We start from the raw sequence: 12,607 nt of genomic DNA on the forward strand, positions 1-12,607 counted from the left end.
GGGCAACGGAGCTGCGAGAGTGAATAACGTGACGGCACGTCTATCTGAGAAGGAAGCTCCCGAGCCGCAGTGTGTTGTGCTCAGTTTCAAGGCTGCTTGGAGGAGGGGGGTACTTGAAGAACGCCGTCTATCTGGACGCGTCCTACTGCGTGTGCTCCAGCTGCATGGACTCTGCAGCATTGAAGGTGTAAGAAACTTCTTCTGGCCTGATAGTGTGATAGAGTGCAACGGCTACGCCTTACTTTGTGAACCATCCAGAGCATTCTCAGCTGAATCTGCTTGTGAAGCAGCTCTTGGCTGGACATTTGAAATTCGGTCCACTGAGTACGTTAACGCGGTGCCCAGCTGCTTCGTTCTTCGCCTTCTGCCGTCTGGACAGAACTGAAGCCCAGCGATTGCTTTTAGCTGTGGCTCTCTTCAGCATGTGTACTGCACGCATCCGCAGTGTGCTGTGCAAGGATTTTCCTCAGCTCTCCCTCAGCGAAATGCATCAGGTGAGAAACACTTGCTGGATTAGCCTTTCGCTGGCCATGGCTTTCAGTACAGCACCACAATCTGGGCGACGAGGAGGAGCAAAGAAGAACATCTTTTCGTCTTTGCACGTTCTTCTCTGCGAGACGACTATCCGCGTCATTGCTTCCTGCAAGGCTATATTCTGCGCAGTGGTACTTGAAAGGGAGAAGGCAGGTGCAGAGAGCACCGCGATCTGACGGCGCTCTGCAGGCTGTAAAGGAAAGAGGGCTGCCACTGGAATGTGTGCAAACACAAGTTTCCACGAGTCGCGGGCAAGCTCTGGGCGTGCTTGTTGACCTAAAACTGTTCTCTGTGCCCGACATTGCTGAGAATCTTTCCCTTTACATTTGGACGACAAGAAAAGACCGAAAGTGCTGCTGTATGTCGCTGCGAGAAAAGTGCATAGCCCTGGTGTGTTTCGGAAGGGCAGTCGGCTGGGGCATTTCTCTTCCGGCACCGTGCTCTCCGGGCGAGAAGTAGACGACGCTTCGACTCCGGCAGAATGAAAAGCGCGACATGGTACGAAGAGCATACGAATGAGGGCGCAGAGCACCGAGCTGGTGTGCGCATCGCACAGGCTGCAAGAAGAAGCGTGGCTGCAGCTCGCTTCTTTGCGGATTCACGTTAGCAGTTGAAAACAAAAGTTCCACTTGCAGCTACTTGTGCTGCTACCTATTTCTCTTCCAGCTTTCCCTGGGAAGAATTGTGCCGAGCTTTATGCTTCGAGATGCAGAGATGACAGTGGTAGATGCAGCGGAGAATGGAAATAAAGAGTGCAGCGGACAGTTTACAGTGCTTTACGTGAGGCAAAGGAAAAGGTTTGCTCAGCAGTGCTTTTTACTTCTGGAGCATTTTGCTTTGGTAGCACCTGCTGCTAGTGGGCAACGGAGCTGCGAGAGTGAATAACGTGACGGCACGTCTATCTGAGAAGGAAGCTCCCGAGCCGCAGTGTGTTGTGCTCAGTTTCAAGGCTGCTTGGAGGAGGGGGGTACTTGAAGAACGCCGTCTATCTGGACGCGTCCTACTGCGTGTGCTCCAGCTGCATGGACTCTGCAGCATTGAAGGTGTAAGAAACTTCTTCTGGCCAGGTAGTGTGATAGAGTGCAACGGCTACGCCTTACTTTGTGAACCATCCAGAGCATTCTCAGCTGAATCTGCTTGTGAAGCAGCTCTTGGCTGGACATTTGAAATTCGGTCCACTGAGTACGTTAACGCGGTGCCCAGCTGCTTCGTTCTTCGCCTTCTGCCGTCTGGACAGAACTGAAGCCCAGCGATTGCTTTTAGCTGTGGCTCTCTTCAGCATGTGTACTGCACGCATCCGCAGTGTGCTGTGCAAGGATTTTCCTCAGCTCTCCCTCAGCGAAATGCATCAGGTGAGAAACACTTGCTGGATTAGCCTTTCGCTGGCCAAGGCTTTTAATACAGCACCACAATATGGGCGACGAGGAGAAAGGAAGAACATCTTTTCGTCCTGGCACGTTCTTTTGAGCGACATGACTGTCCGCGTGTTTGCTTCCTGCAAAGCTGTATTGTGCGCGGCGGTATTGGAACTGAGAAGGCAGGTGCAGAGAGCACCGGGATCTGACGGCGTTCTGCAGCCTGTAAAGGAAAGACGGCAGCCACTTGAATGTGGTGCAAACACAAGTTTCCACGCGTCGAGGGCAAGCTCTGGGCGTGCTGGTTGACCTAAAACTGTTCTCTGGGCGGGACATAGCAGAGAATCTTTCCCTTTACATTTGGACGACAAGAAAGACCGAAAGTGCTGCTGTATGTCGCTGCGAGGGAAAGTGCATAGACCAGGCGTGTGCCGGCAGAAGCAGTCGGCTGGGGCATTTCGCTGCCGGCACCGTGCTCTCTGGGCGAGAAGTAGACGACGCTTCGACTCCGGCTGAATGAAAGAGCGACATGGGTACTAAAGAGGCCGAACGAAGGCGCAGAGCACCGGACTCGTGTCCGCAGCGTACAAACTGAGAAAGGAGCGTGGCTAGCACTCGCCTGCCTGCCCAATTCACGTTAGCATTGAGAAGGAGGAAGTTCAACGACAACTACTTCCTTGTGCTACTACTTATCCCTCTTCCAACCATCCCCAAAACCACTGGCGCTTAACTTTAGGCTTCGAGATGCAGCAAACACAGTGGTCGCTTCCAAGGAGAGGGGAAGTAGAGAGTGCAGCGGGGAGTTTAGGTGGCTTTACGTAAGGCAAGGGGAAGGTGCAGCCCAGCATTGGCTTTTTCTTCTAGTTCTTTTCTTCAGGAGAGCAGCTAGCAAGCAGGCTGCGAGAGGCAACAATGGGATGGCTCGTCTGTCGGAGAAGCCGCAGTCTACAGTGCTGCAGACTGCTGTGCACAGTTTTAATGCTGCTGTAAGTACACGGTACTTTTGGAACGTCTTCTCTCCTGACTCTCCCATCTCTGGGAGCTCTAGCTGCTTGAACCTGGCCACACTGAAGGTGTGTGGACGTGGTTGCGCTGCGAGTATCAAGTCTTCCAGAGAAGAGGGATAGTCAAGAAATGCTTTCTCACCTGGCCTATCTCTCAGTCCGAACTGTGGCTGCAAACGCTGCGCTGCAAGGGTGGACTTACCCACTTGGAGAGAATGTGATGATGCTCTAGATATAGTTGCGAAGGAAAGTGCTGCTCACTGGAATGTTTCGCCTAGTTCACAGACTTTAAAAGGACTAGGAAGGCCAACGCCTTGTTTTAGCACTTGTTCTCTGCGTGCAGCTGCTGGATGTTTGGAAGGGCTTTGGGATCCGCCAGAGGTGGAGGGTACGATGCTACAGAGAGCTTGAAGGAAAGTGCCTATCTCCAGGGCCTTTCATGCAGTTCAGCGGGTGCGAGTGGCATGTTGAGCATGTTCATGATGGCACAGAAAAGGTTCTGAAAGAAAGAGGCCGTGCTGAAACTGCCTTTACTTTTGCCGCTTAGAAACTGCTCAGCCAACAATGAAAAGATTCGTCTTGCTTCCCCCCTACGCGCAGGGTTACATCCTTTTATGTCTTCAAGAGGCAGGATGCACAGCGGAGCTCTTCCACCAACTGCTTCCACACGACTGGGGCCGCGCCAGCCAAGAGCTTTTTGCCGGGCACTGTCAGCGCTCATGGAAATAACCACACGACGGCGCTGCAGACTTGCAAAAGAAGGCCAAGCACCTGGCCCAGCTCGAAACCACCCCAAGGGCAGACAGAGGCAACTTGCAAACGGCCCTGCACTCAAATCAACGGTGTCAGGACAAAAAGGTTGCCCTCATCTTCCCCTTCCAAGAGCACACTCTTCTTTACACCACACCTCTTTGGCCCAAACAAATCTTTTCCCTCTCGCAGATTCCGCCCACCAACTTGAAACCATCTGGCAAAAACAGGGCTCAAAACAGTGCCAGCTGAGGAAGATCTTGCTGCCTACAACTTCACCTGCACCCCTCAAACTAGCAGCACACACGCTGTTCTCAGCACTCTCCTTCTCAGCTCTAGGTACCATCCTAAGCCTTCCCTCTCCCAGAGTCAGGATCCAAAGGCAACGGCACCAGGGACTGCTCACACACTGAAGGCACCAGGACAAATAGCTTAAGAGCTTGGCCTTTGCATTCCCACTGACAGCTCAACAGCTCGAACCCAGAGAGAGCTCTGCCTGTTGGGAAAAGCCTTTAAAATCCCTAGGAGTACCTGATGTGCACATCCAAACCTGCCTTCCTTGCCAAAGAGAGCAACTACAAGCCCATCTCCAAAGAAACGGCATCCCCTCCTCCAAAATACAACACATCCAGCGACTGATCCGCCTCCAGTATTGAATATGTCCAACAATTGCCCCTACACGCACAGGGGCCAGAAGAGAAATGTCTTGCTGGACTATTCCTCCCCACAGTACCTTAACATCTGCTCCAGCAACACTGGCACTATGTCCTTGCCTTCCCAAGGAAAGGCACTCCGAGTCTCTTGGCCTTGCCTTGTCTAGTTCTTCTTAAGGTACCCTTGCTCTGCTTCCTTTGCCTACGTCTGCCTTGCCTCGCACTGCCTACAACTTGCTGGCTTTGCTTTGCCCGGCCTACCACTCTTTCCCTTGCCTTCCATGCAGGCAAGGCGCTGCAAACCGAGTGCAGGCAATTGTGGGCAAGTCAAGGGAGAGGTAGGCAAGGCCAGAGCAGTGAGGGGAAAGCAAATGGACTGGTAGGCAAGAGAAGGCCCAGAAGTTAGAGGCAAGGCTGGCTGTAGGAAGGAAGGGCCACTGATGGGAAGGCCAGGCAGAAACAGGAAGGGCTCAGCAAGCCAAGGCCCTGGAGGAAAACAGTAGGCAGGTCATGTGCGGGGCAGGGCCCTGCAAAGGAATGCAAGGCTCCAGAGGGCTAGCAGGGCAAGGCAAGGCAACTGTTGTGTTGCCAAGGCAAGGCCAGGCAAGGCAGGTGAGAAGTACATTCAAGGACTGCTGGTGCACAAAAGTGGCCAGGACCAAGTGCTCTGTGTGGCCTTGATCCCGCGTGGGTCATCTCTCCTCTGTACCTAAAAGACTTGAGCTACCTGCCTTCCCTTGTATGCAAAAGAACTCTCTTTCTGGTCCCCGAGCTCAAGGGCAAAATGTGAATTGCCCCTCCAAGGTTCAAGACATGCAAGGATTGCTCCCAGACAAAGGCTGCCCACAGAGATGAGTGTGGCAACATGCGTCCTCCCCTGGTCTTCCTCTCACGGGATCCTGAAACACCGGAGATGCTTGAGAGCTTTGAGATTCCTCGGAGGAGCAGAAAGGGCAGGGCAAGGCCCAGAAATGTCATTGAAAAGGGGTGTTGAATTCCAGGTGGGGGAGGGGTGAGCAAGGTCATGCAAGGCAAGGGAGGGGTTCAAGGGCAAGGCAAGGCAAGTGGTGGCTTTGCGAGGCGAGGCAAGGCAATGAGGGTCCTAGAAGGAAAAGGAAAGGTGAGGCCAGACCTAGACGAATGTGAAAGGAAGTCAGGTGGGGGATGGGTGAGCAAGTCAGTGCAAGGCAGGGGAGAAAAGGCAGGTTGAGGGAAGGCTACAGAGGGGGCAGCAAGGAAATGCAAGGCATGGGGAAGCATGCGAGGAGTGGGTGCTGCCAGCCGGTGGGGATGGCAGGGGCGGGGCCACTGCAAGTAGCATGGTGGGGATGTGGAGGGGGTGTTAGTGTGCGGGAGGTGTGTGTGTGTGTGTGTGTGCAGTGGAGTGCAGGGTAAGTGCAGGTGTGTGTGTGCGTATACGGGGGTTTTGTGCCAGGTGCTGTGCCGGGGAGAGCCGTTCCACCGCAAGGAAGGTGTGGGAGTGAAAGGAGTAAGATAGATGTGTCTTTACAAAGAGACCGTGTGAATCTCTCCTTAGACAAGGCTAGGAATTTACAGGGGGGGAAGTAACAGAAGAAAGTATTCGTTCTAGAAACTGTTACTAATCAACAGAGACTGTTGCTCAGCCAAGGCCCTGCTAAATTCCTGAACCTAGAGCAAGGCAGCAAAGACTTCCTAGCATTAGGAATAGTTTGGTTTTCTTCCTTTTCCATTCCAAAAGGGGAGTGCATATTAGAGGGGGGCATAGAGTAGGCAGTTCCGGAAGTCTGTAATTCCCGAGTACCTCAGAGGGTGCTGTTGCCAGGAACTTAGCATCAGAAGGGAGCTGCATCCCGCAATCATTTGAGAGACTCCATGGCAAAAGCCCCATGGCCTCTCCCTGGAGTTGAAGAATGTTACAGGACTCCTCTGTCTCCTTTTTGGTGGATGAAGAAACTCAGAAAGCCACACTTCTGCCAGAACTCTCCAAGATGCCCCCTTTGCTCCCCGTGACTCCATCACTGCCCAGGAAGCTGTCTTTTCTACCGCAGCAGTTTGACATACAGTTAAAAGTCGTGTGGCAGAGAAAAAAGGCAAGAATTGGTTTCCAAGGGATGGCAAACAAGAGATACCAGAACCTTTGGCCCTACCAATATTAAAGCAACTCCATTAAGAGAGTTCTTGCACTTCCTGAGGATTGGCAGAAGCCTATCTCATGATGTATGTTGCTGGGGGTCTTTTTAGACTGGCAAAAGGAGCTGTTGAAGGTTGCTTGATCTGTGCTAAAGCCAACAGCCAAGTTACAAAGTAACTTGCTAGAGGAGGGAGGCCTTGGGCTGCATGGCCCTTCCAAAGATGCCAGGTGGATTTTCCGGAGATGCCCCAAGTGGCAAGGCTTAATATCTTCTGGTAATCGTATGTCAGCTAGCAAGGTGGCCAGAAGTATTTCCAACTACTTCAGTAATGACAGGATCAGTTCTTAAGGCATTTTTGGAACAAATCATTCCAAGATACAGCATTGTAGAAGCAATAGATTCAGATAGGGGAACTCATTTTGCAGGAAAGATCCTTCAAGGGGTTTTGGCTTCTTTAGGAACACAATGGAACCTCCATAGGCCCTGGCACCCCCAGAGCTCGGCTCGGGTAGAAAACAATGAAGAGAGAAATAAACACCTTTTGAAGCTGGTAATAGAAACCAAGATGCCATGGGTAGGGCTTTGGACATTGGCTTTGGTGAGAATGAGGGCCCAAGCCAGAAGAGAGATTCAGTTATCTCCCTTTCAATCGTTGTTTGCAATTGCCCTGGTAAGTCTCCACCCAGTGGGGGGGGGTAGAGGCAAGTGATGCATTTTTAAAACCATCTGTGGCCAGGATCCTGCTTCTTGTGAAACCCCTTCAACAGGAAACTCAGCTGGTGCAAGCCCGGCCTTTGGACTTTGCTGCTTTTAACATCCAACCAGGAGATTGAGTCCTAATTAAGGAGTAGAAAGAAGCGCCAGTGCTGGTGAAATGGCGTGGCCCATTCCAAGTGTCACTGACGACAGAAAACAGCCGTCAAGTAAGCTGAACACAGGTGAACCCGTCACTCTCGGGTCAAGGTCTCTGAAGCCTCGGAGATTTGCACATCTCAGCTGGAGGAGAAGGCCGGGAGGCCGTGACTGACACTCTGCAGGAGTGGGCCGGAGCAGTAGGCAGTGCTTCGACATCGGAAGAAGCCCCGCAGTCCTACCTTCAGACCGTCTGCTGAAATAGACTGTATAGGCATCCCTCCTCTAGAATCTCCACTCACTTGGGGGCTAATACTTGTGGCCATTTTGTTACGTTAAGTGGTTTCTGTGTCTTCAATTGCCACAGGTGCTGCAGAAGACAACGGGAAAATTAGACTAGCTAATTAGATGACACTATTAAAACATTTTCCTTACTAATTCTACTTTGATATGGTTAGCTGAGTTTAGGCCAGGAGTGGGAGAATCAATTTGCAGCCTTAGGAGAAGAAGTAGCAAAAGTTTTTAACCTTAGCAATTGCTGGCTCTGTGGAGGGCCAGGAGGATCTGAAGAGTGGCCATAGTTGGCTAGCCCAGCTGAACCTAAATGGTGGGTCAATGTGAGGGCCACAGTGGGATGGGATTTGGGGCCAAAGAAGGAAGTTCATGGCCACTTCATTCTTCTCCAACAGGCACTCATTGCCTAAATAGGATAGGGCGTGTCTATGTAGGAAAAGGCAATTGTCAATTGACTTTCCCTCTGGGCTTGATCAACTGGGTTTGGACCCCCAATTGCCCTCCTTCCAATTGTTCCAAATATCAAGGCAAATGCAATCAAATACCTGTTCGGCTCACTAACAGTAGCTGCATGAGGCGTTCTTACCACACTTACCAAAAATATTTGGAAGCCTGTAAAGCAATGGGGAGGGACAAGGGGTTTTTTTGACCACCTGTTTTTGAGCAGTCCCCACAAAAATTCCACAAGTAGAAGACATGTTGTTTGTGATTATCAGTGGGAATGGCCACACCGGATTGGAACTCAAAGCCTTTTAGTGAGTTCTGCCCCAAATCCAACCAAGCAGCTTGCAGATGTAAATGTAGGTGGGAACCCTGTGCGGGAGCTTGGAAATGCAAATGCTGGGACCCTTATGGTGGGGCAACTCTTGTTGGAGGACCGTTAGGCCCGGGAATCCTGCTGTATTTTGAGCCACCAATTGATGACCATGGGTAGGTTCCTTTGCTAATGGAACACGGGCTTTGAAAGGACAGTATTGGATTTGTGGCCAACATGCTTAGCTCAGGTTACCTCCAAACTGGTCAGGGATATGGTATATTTAGTAGACTGTTGTTCTTTTTGCTACTACAAGTTCTGGGAAATCGCTTAGGAATCAAAATCTGTGATGATTTAATTAGAGAAAAGCAGTCAGCTGATGCAGCCCTGGCTGGAGGGAGCACCCCAAAACGGGGAAATGATGAACGGCCAACAGAACAAGTTACCCAACACGATGGACCAGCCCCTTGGAAACCTAAGGAATTAATCCCAGATGCCTGGGAACCCATTTATCATTTGAAGGAGATAATTAGGTTACAAGCTGTCTCGGAAATAATTACCAACCAGCCAGCCACAGCGCTTGACCTTTTTGCTGAGCAACCCACTTAAATGAGGAAAGCGGTATTTCAACATTGGATGGTATTAGATTATCTGTTGGCAGAAGAAGGAGGAGTTTGTGGGAAATTAAATGACTCGAGCTGCTGTTTGCAAGCAGATGACAGCGGAAAAGTGGTCAAACAAATAACAAAGGAAATAACGTCAGCTCGTGGACCTGTCCAAATGTTGAAAGGATGGGGATGGGACATGTTTTCATGGTTAACTGGCCAGCTCTGGGCTAAATGAATACGATTCCTCCTCTTACATGCTATAGCAACTCTCATCTTTTTACCATGTGTGACACCATGCTGGCGGCAGCTCTTTCAGCAGGTGCTCAAGGGGATGCCGCTAGCAGCCATGCCTACCTGATCCAGAAATGACTACAAAAGGACAGAAAAGGATGTCACTGCAAATAATAGCAAAACCCAAGAAGACTCCAGAAGAAAAAATTAAATCCATGGTAATTAAGGTTTGTAAAGACAAATACAGAGCAAATAAAAAGAGGAGGGATTAAAAGGAATGAGATGGATGAGTCTTTACAAAGAGACCGTGTGAATCGGCCTGTAGACAAGGCTAGGAAGTTATGGCTAGTGAAGTAACAGAAGAAACTAGGAGTTCTCTAGAACTGTTACTAATCATCAGAGACTGTTGATTAATCAAGGCCGTGTTAAATTCCTGAACCTAGAGCAAGGCAACAAAGACTTAAGAGCATTAGGAATGGGGTTCTTTTCTTTCTTCTCGATGCCAAGAGGGGGGTGCATATTAGAGGGGGGCGCATAGAGTAGGCAGTTCCGGAAGTCTGTATCTCCCGAATACCTCAGCCAGTGGGGAAAAGGAAGAGGGTGCTGTGGCCGGGAACTTGGCATCAAAAGGGGGCTGCATCCCGCAACCGTTTGACAGACGCCATGGGAAAAGCCCCATGGACTCTCCCTGTAGTCGAAGAATGTTGCAGGACTCCTCTGTCTCCTTTTCGGATATAAACCTCAGGCATCGTGGATTAATTTTCCCTAACGGCAGCGACCTGCCGCGTGGTCTCCGTGCTCCTCTCCAGCCCCCCGGAACGTGTAAAATAGTTCCCAGCGGCTCCCACCGCGCGTTGCAGACGGCTGCGCGGCCCCGGGGCTGCCCGCAGTGCTCCCCTGCCCCGCCAGGGCTGCCCGCGGGCTGCGGAGCCGCCTCGCCACCGGCGCGGCCAGGGCCGGGGCCCTTCTCGACAGCAGCCGAGGGGCTGCGGAGCGGGCGGCTGCCGGACGATCAGCTATTTTATGCCGCGCGGTGCTGCCGCCTCCATCTAGCTCTCCATCGCGCCGCCGCCCGCCGCCCGCCTGGCGCGCTCACGCTCGGCCGCGCTCGCCGCCCGCCCAGCCTCGCCGGAAGCTCTCCCGCCCGGGCTGTGCCCCGGCTCCGCCGGCAGCTCGGCAGGGCCCGGCCGCACGCGTGCTGCGTGGCTCGGAGCAGCCGCGTTGCGCCGCAGGCGACGGGGAAGGCGGGGCGGGCCGGCGCCATCGTGGTAGCGCGAGGAGAGGAGCGCCCGGGCGGGGCGGCGAGCGGCGCGGCGGTGAGCGCTTCTGCTTCCTGTCGCTCGGCGGCCGCCCACGGCAGGTGCCGTGTGAGCCCGCGGAGCGGCGGGGCCGGCCGGGCGGTGCGCGGCGAGGCTTTCGGCCAGCGGCGGCCACAGCGAGAGGCTGCTGGCACTGCCCGTGCCGGTGGAGAGAGCGGGGATCCGAGGCCGGCCTTCCCCGGGCGACGAGGGGAGGCCGCCTTTGCCGCGCTGCCCTCCGTGCAGCATGTGGCCGATTCCGGCGAACCCGGGGTCTCCGCAGCGGCGCGGGCGGGAGGGAGTGGGGAGCGCGCTCGGTGCCGTGCCGGCCGCTCCCGGCCAGCGCTGCGCTGCGCCGAGGCGTTTTCCCGCCCGTCCTGGGAAGGACATAAGCGACACCGTAGTTGGAGCTTAGCTGTCAGGGGGTACAACTTCCCTCCATTGGCGACCTCCTTTTCCCTCTGATTCAGCTACCTTGTGGTAGGTGCGATGGTGCTGAAGAAGGGTGGCGGCTTGGCACAGTTGCTGTCATAGGTGGTGCGAGAGCTCCACGCAAGGAGCTTTGAGTGGCATGTGTGAGGGTAGGAGGGTACGGCACCCATAGCTGAAGGCAAAAAAGGTCAGGGCATGTCATCAGCCGCAGTCGTGCTAAGTTGTTCATCTTTGCAAACTGCTTGCCGAGTTGTTCCTTTCTTAGGTAATGGGGGCTTGTATCAACCAGAACTGCAAATGGTCAGTATTTGCAGAGAAGGTTACTTGGACTGTTGTTGAAGTGAGTGTAGCAGTTTCTATGGCATTCTGCAAAAAAAGTGACAGGTCTCCCTGTGTTCCCCAGTTCTTAACAAAGATGAAGTTAACAAACCCCTGAAAAGAGGTTTTGCAAAACTTCAGGGATATTTTCCTACTAGTACTGTAGAGACAACCATAGTCACCTTGTCTTTCCAAAAGTGAAGGTTCCCTATTTTTGTCCAAGAGCATCAAGTGCTTTTGATCAGCGTTTGTGTGCATGCATTAGCCTCATTCTTGCTCTTCCTTGGAGAACTTTTACAATACTCACATGATCTGTGTAGGCTGCAGACTGCAGTGGTGAACTTCAAGGCTTCCAGCAGAAGGGAGATGCTATCCACATTTTGGATTCTCCTTAGTCTGAACCTTCAACGTCCAAGGCTTCACTTTTCAAGCAGTTGGAAGAGCTCCAAATTAAGACATGAACAGGTCTTAATTGACCTTGCCACCGCCTCAGTTAGTCAAGTAATGCTGTGCATTGGATTTGACTAGTGCAACATGTGCTTAAAATATGTAGAGTAACTCCTCGATTACCCTCTCAGAAGGGTTGGAATGGAGAACAAGGAGTTCCCAAGACAAATATTTGGTGTACGAGGAGTAGAATTTAGGAGTTGATTGCAGAGCACTGCATGCACAAATGTCTAAGGAGAATCCATCTTTTGATGTCCCATCTATGCTTGTTCTCATTTGAAATCCTGCACATTCTGCAGGCTGGTTTTGTTAGGCTTGGGGCTGGGGAAGGAGTGATGGTGGGGGAGGAGTGGGTGTTGGTTTTGGGTTATTTTTTTGTTTCCAGAATAGTGTACACAGAACTTGTGCCCAAAACCAGCAGTAGGAAACAATGCAGGTATAAAAGAAGGTCACAGAAATGTCAGATAATACGAATCTGAAAGCGCTTCAGTATTTTACTCAGGAGTTTCACTCTAACAAGGTGATTTTCCTTCACAGAAATGTAGTGGCAGGCTTATGCCATGCTAGAAGTGATGACCTTTCTCTGCCCCAAATTGAGCAGCAAAAGGTTTTGGCTCTTAATTTGAACCCCTGAGCCAGCTGTGTTTCAGGCTGCAGAAGCTGCAGCTGTTGTGGCAGACGCGGGGTGCAGCCCTGCCTGCCAGTTCCGAGCTGGCCTGCGCTGGTGGCAGCCGTCAGCGCCCGGGGTCCCCTGTGCCACCCATGCCAGGGCTCTGCCTGCCTGCCTCGCAGCCCTGGTAGCCTCAGGGAAACATCGCACTACTCCATCTGCTTTAAAAACAAACAAGCAAACAAAAAGCTCCCTGTAAATATATGTAGAAGTCTTGAAACTAATTCTCAGCGCTTGCTTGGAGTTTGTTGATGGAGCAAATGGATTTTGGATAAACTGCTATTGCTAGTACT

This window comes from Aphelocoma coerulescens, unplaced genomic scaffold (assembly GCF_041296385.1).
Source record: "Aphelocoma coerulescens isolate FSJ_1873_10779 unplaced genomic scaffold, UR_Acoe_1.0 HiC_scaffold_76, whole genome shotgun sequence".
Taxonomy (NCBI): Eukaryota; Metazoa; Chordata; class Aves; order Passeriformes; family Corvidae; genus Aphelocoma; species Aphelocoma coerulescens.